This window comes from Nicotiana attenuata, chromosome 1, assembly GCF_001879085.1.
Source record: "Nicotiana attenuata strain UT chromosome 1, NIATTr2, whole genome shotgun sequence".
Lineage (NCBI taxonomy): Eukaryota > Viridiplantae > Streptophyta > Magnoliopsida > Solanales > Solanaceae > Nicotiana > Nicotiana attenuata.
The window spans coordinates 67,357,166-67,367,438 of NC_031989.1; the positions used below are offsets into that span (position 1 = coordinate 67,357,166).

Genomic DNA, 10,273 nt, shown 5'->3' on the forward strand with positions numbered 1-10,273 from the left:
TTTTCATCTAAACCCTTTATTTTCACAAATTTTTACATGTTAATCTACCCATAATCTATGTATTTAACTCATGTTGTGTAGAAACTACTTACCTCAAGGTGTTAGGTGAAAACCCTCTTCCAAAAGCTCCAAAATCGCCAAAGAGATTAAAGGAAATGAGCTAAATGATCTAAATCTCGCAATTAATAAGCTATTCACAGGTCTCAGATGTCGCATTTGTGACACCTGGTTCGCAAATGCGAACTTGGGCTTATGCTGCCAAGGTCGTAAATGCGACCAAGGAGTCGCAAATGCGACCAAGGAGTCGCAAATGCGACTAAGGAGTCGCAAATGCGGACGCTGTGGAGATCTCAAATTCGACCAAAGTGTTGCAAATGCGAACGCTGCCTAGGTCGGGCTTCTTTGCAACTGCGAAGCTCTTCTCGCAAATGCGAACAAATTCTCGTATTTGCGAGACCTGTAACTACTGCCAAGAAACACCAGGGAAACTGAAGTTTTCTCATCCTCCCGAACATCCGAAACTCAACACCAAACACCCACACGAGTCTTAAGATATCCTATGAACTTGCTCGCGAGATTGGAACACTGAAGTAACATCAAGAACCACGAATTGGATGCCAAAACGCAGGATTAACTCATGAACTCAAAAACTTCTAAAAACACTTCCGCGCGTCCGATTCCTATCAAATCAACTCTGAATGACGCCAAATTTTACGTGCAAGTCTTAAATGATATTAAGGACCTACTCCAACTTCCGGAACTAGAATCCGAACCCAATATCAAAAAGTTCACCCTCGGTCAAACTTTTCAAAAACTTCAAATTTCTAACTTCCGCCAAAAGACTCCGAAACGACCTACGGACCTCCAAATCCACTTCTCAACGCGCTCCTAAGTCAAGAATAACCATACGGGGATATTCCCTAGCTCGGAATCCCAAACAAACGTCTAGAATGTAAAAATCCTCTTCAACACAAACTTATGAAATTAACTCAAAATGCCAACTTTCACTATTAGGCACCAAAACGCTCCCGGATCGTCCAAAACCCGATACGAACATACGCCGAAGTCCGAACTCATCATACGAACCTATTGGCACTGTCAAATACTCATTCCGAGGTTGTTTATTCAAAATATTTACCGAAGTCAAACTTAGCCTTTTAAGCCAACCTTAAGGAACCAAGTATTCCGATTTCAACCCGAACCCTTCCAAATCCCGAACTAACCATCCCCGCAAGTCATAAAATAGTAAAGCACGTACGAAAAGTCTTATTTAGAGGAATGAGATTCTAAAAAGCAAAACGACCGACCAGGTCATTGCATTTCCAATTTTGGCTTCCTATTATTTAGGACGCTCGTAAAAACCCAAAAAATCTCTTAATGTACCAAAATCTGCATCTTTCTACTATAAAAGTATTAGAAGAACACACTCATTCATCTTATTACGCCTACTAAACTTAAATAAAACATCCTCATAAAAAATTCTTAAAAACTTTCTAATATAACTTCGAAAATAAAAGTACGTGAACTCCACAATGATGTGTTATAATGCATTAATCTTGAAATATATGCCTATAAACACCACAAATAAATTAAAAATTGGATATAATATCAATTATTTTGGTATTATAGTCAAAGTTCTAAAAATATGCATGAATTCAAAGTTCAAGTATTAATAAAAATATGTGCATGCAAAATAAAACAGTTGATATTAACGGGATCACTATTTTCTTTTGGCAAATCTACAGGAACTAATGCCAAAGTGTTATTGACATTATCCTCTTGCTGATGTGTTTTATCTTCATTTTTCCCTTGATTTTTGAGTGAAGATTTTGAGCTAGAACAATAACATATTAAAAGTTAGACCAACTTTGGTACTATTACATAGTAATAAAGATTTGAACATATTTACAATGTAATAGCTTTTTGACAGATCAATATAGGGAAGAAATATGTGCAGCACACTGTGGTTTGAATCTGCCATGGCTTATCTATGACACTGTTGTGGATGATAAAGTTTCCACAATAGGACCAATCTCCCACTTTCATATCCTAAGTCACAGACTTAAGAATCTGCACTTTCTATCAATTAGAACTCGTATAATAACCTTTATAATCTATTTATTATCTCTTTTGATACAAACTGGTGGTTAACTTTTTATTTTCTAGTTTACTGGATAAGTTTCATGTTTACTGATATTAAGTCTTAAGTCATTTTGTGATGCTCTAGAAGATGTGCCAAATAGGGTGGGAATGGCTTGTCAAGGAGCATTGTTTAACATATGATTTCATAACTATTTATTAACATCTTATTATATTAAGTGGCTAACCATATTTTTCGGCGTGTTCTCAATTTAGGAAAAAAGTGCAAGAAACTCGGTCAATAGGTCTAAGTTGAGTATGCCTCATCGTACGGGTAGTAAGCCAATTAGAGAGATCCTTTATGAATTGGTGAGTTAATCTTGCAATTCTGTTAAGAAATCACATCCTTGTTAAAAATATTTCTTTGACTTGTTTATTTTATTGTGAAAGGAGGTAAAGATGGCAATCCACCAGATGTGGCTACTATCTTTTCTGAGACTCGTTAGAAGGATATCAAGATTGTTGAACCTGAAACCAATGAAAAATATGTATGTTTGTTGATAAATTTCATTTTACATCATTTCTTTACTGTGTTGCAGTATTTTAATTAAATTATCTTTTATTTTATAGGCTAAAGTCCAAGAAGTGGTGCAATTTGAATCGTCTCTTACAAACATTAAGGTTGTAGAGAGGTGCTTTGGACCTCAACGCAAGAGTCATGTAGTTGGATTTGTTGGTTTGATAACCGTTTAAGGGTTGAAAGGTGGTAACTCCTCAAAAGCTACATTATTAGAGAAGTTGAATGCTACTAAAACAGAAAATGAATCACGGACGCCTGGAAGAGCTAGAGAGTAGATATGATGTGTAAGACAGTAAATACGCACAGCTTGCAAGTGCAGTATTTGATCGGACTTCATCACCATCTTCAACTTAGCAGTAGATTGAATCATTTAATAGGTTAGTAGATTAAAATCCTATTAAAGTCTCTAATAAAATTATTGAAATGCTCATGTGGAAATTTTTGCAGCACACAGTAAAGGGTAATTAAACAAGCAAAGAAAATGTCCCAGCTCCTTTTCTTTTCATGCTCTTCCTCATTTTACCTTTATCAGACATAGATTAGTAAATGAAAGAATATAGCTTAGACTAAATGCTTATATCATTATATAATTTGCTAGTATTAAGCTATTTTTGGATTAGAAGATCTCCACATCAATTGGTTACTTGAAGGAGATTTTTCCTTCCTAATATGGGTGAAGGAATATAGCTTAGGCTAAATGCTTATTTCATGCATGTAATTTGCTAGTATTACTAGGCTAGTCCAAATTCTTTTTGGTTGAATTGGAAATTTCAGACTAATGTGAAAGCCAGAAAGTAATACTAAAGTTTTTGGAATGAACACTTAATAGACAGAATTAGTTACAACCTCTAAACCAAAAATATACAAAGGATAAGTGATAATTAACAATTTAAAAGAGAAAAAGGTAACATTTGTTCTATTAAAAACATACATGAAAAGAGAACAAGTTTTTAATATTCTTTCAAGACATATCTAGTGTTCGCATAGAAAACACTTTTCAAAAGAACCATTTACAAATTAATAATAAAACTCGATAGCACACACCTGTTGAATATTAACATCTCCGCTGATAGAAAATAGGCTAAGAAAATTATCCAAATGCATGTGGAATTCTCTGAAAATGCTTATTATATAAGTATGTAGTTTGTAGAGAAGGTTGTTGTTGTTGGTTCTTCAGCCATATCGTACTACTCAATGAACCTTCTGTTGCAAATTGTGTGCTTGATTTTTCACTGTAGAGGTCTTAAGTTATTTGATGACTGTGGATTGAATTGCCTGGTTAAAATTGTGTGCAAATATTCAGACCAATTGATAACTTCAGGATCAACTTCTGATGTATGCAAATATTCAGACTATTTTGGATTCTTGACTACACCACAAAGGCTTCTCCATCGCCGTAGCATCTCATCCTCCGAGTGCTTCGGCTCCACTCCCCCAGAATTATCATTCAAATAGCTCTCCAATTTTGTTCTTCTTTTTCGTTCTCTGCTTATATGCTACAAATATAAAAGTTATATAGACAAACTGTCACTTACAAAAAAGAAAGGCAGCACATTAGAACAACAGTAACGCGATGAAAAAAGAAAAAGAAAGGAAAGTTAAATGGGCATAAGAATAAGTTTCCAAGACATTGTTATACAATTTGGGGGAAGAATATATTTGCAAAAACAAAAGTAGATTGTGTATGAAAATTGTGTACACGTCTTTTTATAATTTCCCACAATCTGCTTCTCCCCATGAGAAGGCATTGTTATTCAAAGAAAGAATAGTTTTTTTGCAATTGATCAATACTAGTCATCTGATCGTTGTATTATTTCAATTTCTTGTTTATGGTCATTAGTGTATACTTTAATGGATCTATGTTTCTTCATTAGTTGTTTATTATTTATTACTAAAGTGGCATACACTTATGTTAACAGATCAAATATTTGAACTCCGAAGAAGCTGTCCTTGAAGAAAGTGTAGAGTAATTTCAAGTACAAGAGGTTTATATTTTGTTAGGATGGTTTAAAGCGACTATACATATGCTGTAATTTTTTTTCTCTTCTTAGGAATTATTAAAAATGGTGTCATATGATTTAGATTGGTTTCTGGTAAATATGACACTTTACTTCTTTGTATTGACAAAGATACCAAGTATTTGGTTTATTTTAGAGTGTTATTGGGTGTGTATGAAAGCATATAAATAATTATTTCTATACATCTAAATTAAATTTTTGTACTTATACTTGGTACAATTTTACATTGGCAAAGAAATGTGGTCATTGAAGCTCTTCAATGATATGTTTCTCGAGCAGATAAATGGGCATTAACAAAGGTAAATTTTGTTCTTAAAAGTAATACAAATAATGAAGGAAATATTGGTCGCTAAAAGCACTTTCAATGACTGAATTAGTTGTCATTGAAGATTTTTAACGACTAGATAACAATTTAACGAAGGGAAAATCCGGTCATTAAAAAGGATGTATAACGACCGGAAATTATGTCGTCGCTAAAGGATCTTTAACGACCGCATTGTAATCCGGTCGTTAACTTTTAACGTCGGGGCTTTTAACGACCGGTGACGGCCGGATTTTTTTGGTCGTTATTAACTTATAACGACCGGATTTGAACTTTTAACGACCATATTTCCCTTCGCTAAAGGCCTATTTTCTTGTAGTGAACGGTGTTGTTAGAATAAGCGAAGTTTGACGACTAATCTGTAAAATTGTAGCTTCTTTCATAGAAGTATTTGGATGTATAATTTCAAACAGAAAAGAATTTATATAAAATAAATTTGTGTATAGATCAAATAGACAAAAAAAAAATTATACCAGCTAATAAAAACTCTTAAACAAAATAGAAGTCCAACAGCTCGTCTTTCACCAAATATTTTTTTATGAAAAATTAGTCCTTCAAAATTTTTACCAAATAATAAAGAGTCCTAAAAAAAACACAAAAAAAACGTGAGTGAGAATTAGCCTAACATAGCGAGTTGAACAAAGAAGCAAAAATTAATTAACTTTCCTAGACTATTAATAATAGGAGAGTAATTAAATAACTATTCCTAAATTATAGAAAAATTAATTAAATGACTATTCCTAAATATTAATGAAATATTCAAATAACTATGTTGTCAATGTGAACTCTATATTTTAAAGCGTAAGAAAAAAAAAAAAAACTAACAACATTTCGCTAAAAACTTTCGTGCTTTTAATATAGCATAGATAGCTATAGATATAGATAAATTATAAAATCATTTTCAGTTTTCAATTTTTACCTAGTTCAATGAAATCAAAAAGACCACCCTGATGCATTTTACTTGCTACCTGTACATTTATTTGCTTCGGATTGCATGTTGATCGGCTTCTAAAATAAGAGAGAAAAATTGGAAAAATCAAATTGAGGTATGAGAGAGATAATTACGCGTCTTCAGAAAGTCCGGTGTCCAAAAAGTACCAAAACTTTGCCGAAATTTTGAAAAAAAAAAAAGAAGAAAAAGAAAAATTGTTTCAAGAAAAAATAATATTTGGTGTTGTTTTCTATCGCGCCAAAACTGCCCAAACTACGCAAGTTTGATTCTCACTGGATGTGGGATACGTAGGCAACCTTCACCGGGTCCAACTCCATTTTTGCAAAAATAACCCAAAAGTATGAAATGTTGCTATAAAATTAGGTAATGCCGTTCTTGTCTAAATAGCCAAAATGCCCCCTAAAGGGCGCCGGAAGGCTGCTTTTGCAAGAATAGCCACCTATGGTCTTTTCTCAAATTTTTGGCTGATTAGCAAACACAACCCTAAAATCTTCTTTCCTGAGGTGCTGAAGGGTCGTATTTGCAAAGGTGTTTTTGTTTTGAATTGTAATGTCACGACCCGGAATTCTCACCCTCGGGAGTCGTGATGACGCCTACTAGTGGGAGCTAGACAAGCCAAACCTTAATTGCCTTTTTAACAAATATCAACAATCACATGCAAACGATAGAATTTAATAATTAAGCGGAAGTCTTAAATTAAAGAAACTGAATAAAAATGCAGAAGTACAACATAAGCCTCTATCCAAGAACTGGTGTCACAATGTCACAGACTATCTAAGATCTACTACATACAAGGTCTGAAGAAAAATACAATAAACTGTCTCTGAACAAAAGATAATGAAACAGTGAATGAAGATAGAGGGAGACGCCAGGGCCCGCGCCTGCAGGTCTTCCTTGGGTCTCCGGATGGACTGAAGGAAGCCCTCCAACTACTGATGCTGTCCTATACCTGGATCTGTGCAAAAGAGCACAGAGTGTAGTATCAGCACAACCGACCCCATGTGCTGGTAAGTGCCTAGCCTAACCTCGGCGAAGTAGTGACGAGGCTAGGACCAGACTACCAGATAAACCTGTGCAGTTCAATTATATGTATATACAACGGAAAGAAATACAGGAAATAAACAGTCAATAAGGAAGGGAGGGACATGCTGTGGGGAGGCAACAATTACAAATAGGAAACCTCAATATAAAGATAGAAGCAGCCCAAGAATTTAGAGCGAACCAAGAAACGAATATCCAAAATAAACACACTTGAATCAACAACTGTTGCTGCGCGCAACCCGATCCTAATATATAACAACACTGTTGCGGCGTGCAACCCGACCCATAGATATCATTGTTGCCGCGTGCAACCCGATCCTCAAATATCATCGTTGCGGCGTGCAACCCGATCCTCAAATATCATTGTTGCGGCGTGCAACCCGACCCATAGATATCATTGTTGCGGCGTGCAACCCGATCCTCAAATATCATCGTTGCGGCGTGCAACCCGATCCTCAATATCCATAGGTCGCAATTCTTTCCACATCATTGCACAACAATTAGAAACAATCACCAAGGCATGAATAATACAAAGAAGTCATGGAAATCACATATAGGGCCCACGGTCATGCTAGACACCAATGTATAGATACTCGTCACCATGCCTATACATCATACTCGACAATTAGCAAGTAGCAAATAAGACTCTACTCCTATTCCCTCAAGCCAAAGTTAGACCAAACACTTACCTTGAATGCTCCAAACTCAACTCAATCCTCTAGTATAGCTTTACCCCTCGAATTCACCACCAAACTGCTCGAATCTAATCATAAATTACTTGAATGTATTAACAAATGCTACTTGAATCAATTTGAATGCATGAAAATAAATTTTCCAAAGTTTGTTCAAAAATTCCCAAAATGCCCCCGGGCCCACGTGGTCAAAACCCGAGGTTCGAACCAAAACCCGATTACCCATTCCCCCATAAATTCAGATATATAAGTTATTTTGGAATCGGACCTCAAATTGAGGTCCAAAACCCCCAAATTTAGGAACCCTAGTTCTACCCTAAATTCCCAAATTCCTCCATTAAAATCCTTGTTTTGAAGTTGAAATTATGTTTAAGGATGTTAAGGAGTATAGAAAATCAGTTAGAAATCACTTACCAATTGTTTTGAAGAAGTAGAATAGTTTGGAAAATCGCCTCTTATGTTTTGGGTTTTGAAAAAGTGAAAATTAATTGAAAATCCCGACTTTATATACTGTACTGAAGACCCGGCACGGACCGCACAGAAATGCCCCGCGGCCGCGCCGAGGAAGGGTGGGGAAACCCCTCTCTGAACCTTCCAGCGCGGACCGCGCTGATATGGCACGCGGTCGCGCTGGTTGAATTGGGAGTCATTGGCCCTCTCAACCCAGCCACGCGGACCGCGCAAAAGTGCACCGCAGCCGCGCGGCTGCCAGCACGGACTGTGCGAAAATGACCGCGGCCGCGCTGGGGGCCTGCAACACCTGGACCTGCAACACCTGATACTTTTAAGTCTAAGACCTCCCGGGACCTACTCAAAACTCACCCGAGCCCTCGGGGCTCCAAACCGAACATACATATAATCTCGAAAACATACTCCGGACTCATTCGTGTGATCAAATCGCCTAATTAACATCATGAATCATCTATTTGGATCTCAATACCCATGAATTTCTTTCCAATTCCCATAAAACATTAAGTTAAGCTTTTCCAGCTCAAAACACGTCAAATGACGTCCAAATCTAACCAGACTTTACAGCAATTGCTTAAATCATATTTAAGACTTGTGCCGGGCGTCGGAACAAAAATACGAGCCCAACAACACAGTCTTCTAAACAAATAACACTTTCAAATTCTTTAATTATTTTCAGAAAACAATTTCACACAACAATTCATTTCTCGGACTTGGGACCTCGGAATTTGATTCCGGGCACACATCCAAGTCCCAAAATTTCCTACGGACCCTCCGGGACTGTCGAATCACGAGTCCGGGTCCATTTGCCCAAAACGTTGACCAAAGTCAAACTTAATCAATTTAAGACATCAAATTTATTATTTTTCTCACAAATTCACATTTAAACTTTCCGGTTACGCGCCCCGACTGCGCACACAAGTCGAGGCAACCCCCAAGTGAGGTTTTCACGGCTTTGGAAGTACAAGGTGAGTGGGAAATACGGTGATGACCCTTTGGGTCGTCACATCCTCCACCTCTAAAACAACCGTTCGTCCTCGAACGGACAAAAGAAAGAAGTACCTGAGTCGGGGAAAAGATGGGGATAACGGCTCCGCATATCAGACTCGGACTCCCAGGTCGATGCCTCAGGAGGCTGACCTCTCCACCGAACGCGAAGAAAAGGAAAACTCTTCGACCTCAGTTGTCGAACCTGCCGGTCTAGAATAGCTACCGGCTCCTCCTCATATGACAGATCCTTGTCCAATTGGACAGTACTGAAGTCTAATGCATGGGTAGGATCGTCGTGATACCTCCGAAGCATACATACATGGAAAACTGGGTGCACGACTGATAAGCTAGGTGGAAATGCAAGTCTATAAGCCACCTCTCCTACTCGGTCAAGAATCTCAAACGGACCAATGTACCTAGGGCTAAGCTTGACCTTCTTTCCCAACCTCATCACGCCCTTCATAGGCGACACTCGGAGCAATACTCGCTCACCAATCATGAAAGCTACATCTCGAACCTTAAGGTCTGCATAAGTCTTCTGCCTAGAGTGAGCTGAACGAAGCCTCTCCTGAATAATCTTGACCTTATCTAAGGCCTCCTGAACTAATTCTGTACCCAATAACCGAGCCTCTCCCGGCTCAAACCATCCGACTGGAGACAGACATCGCCTACCATACAACGCCTCATATGGAGCCATCTGAATGCTGGACTGGTAGCTGTTGTTGTAGGCGAACTCTGCTAAAGGCAAAAACTGGTCCCACGAGCTTCCAAAATCAATGACACAGGCTCGGAGCATATCCTCCAATATCTGAATAGTCCTCTCGGACTGGCTGTCCGTCTGAGGATGGGACGCTGTGCTCAACTCAAACCGTGTGCCCAACTCTCGCTGAACTGCACGCTAGAAACGCGAGGTAACTGCGTACCCCGATCCGAAATGATAGATGCCGGCACACCATGAAGGCGAACAATCTCCCAGATATAAATCTCAGCTAACATCTCGGATGAATAGGAGACTGCTACAGGAATGAAATGCGCTGACTTGGTCAGCCTATCAACAATAACCCATATCGGGTCGAACTTCTTCCGAGTCAACGGAAGTCCAGTAACGAAATCCATGGTAATCCTCTCCCA

General features: G+C 37.9%; 1 long non-coding RNA gene across 1 annotated transcript; it reads left to right on the plus strand.

Annotated features, from left to right (window-relative positions):
- LOC109241293 lies at positions 2,540 to 4,824 on the plus strand. The gene is made up of 3 exons (XR_002070216.1): positions 2,540 to 2,627; positions 2,710 to 3,036; positions 4,579 to 4,824. It is a non-coding gene; the product is annotated as an uncharacterized LOC109241293 (long non-coding RNA).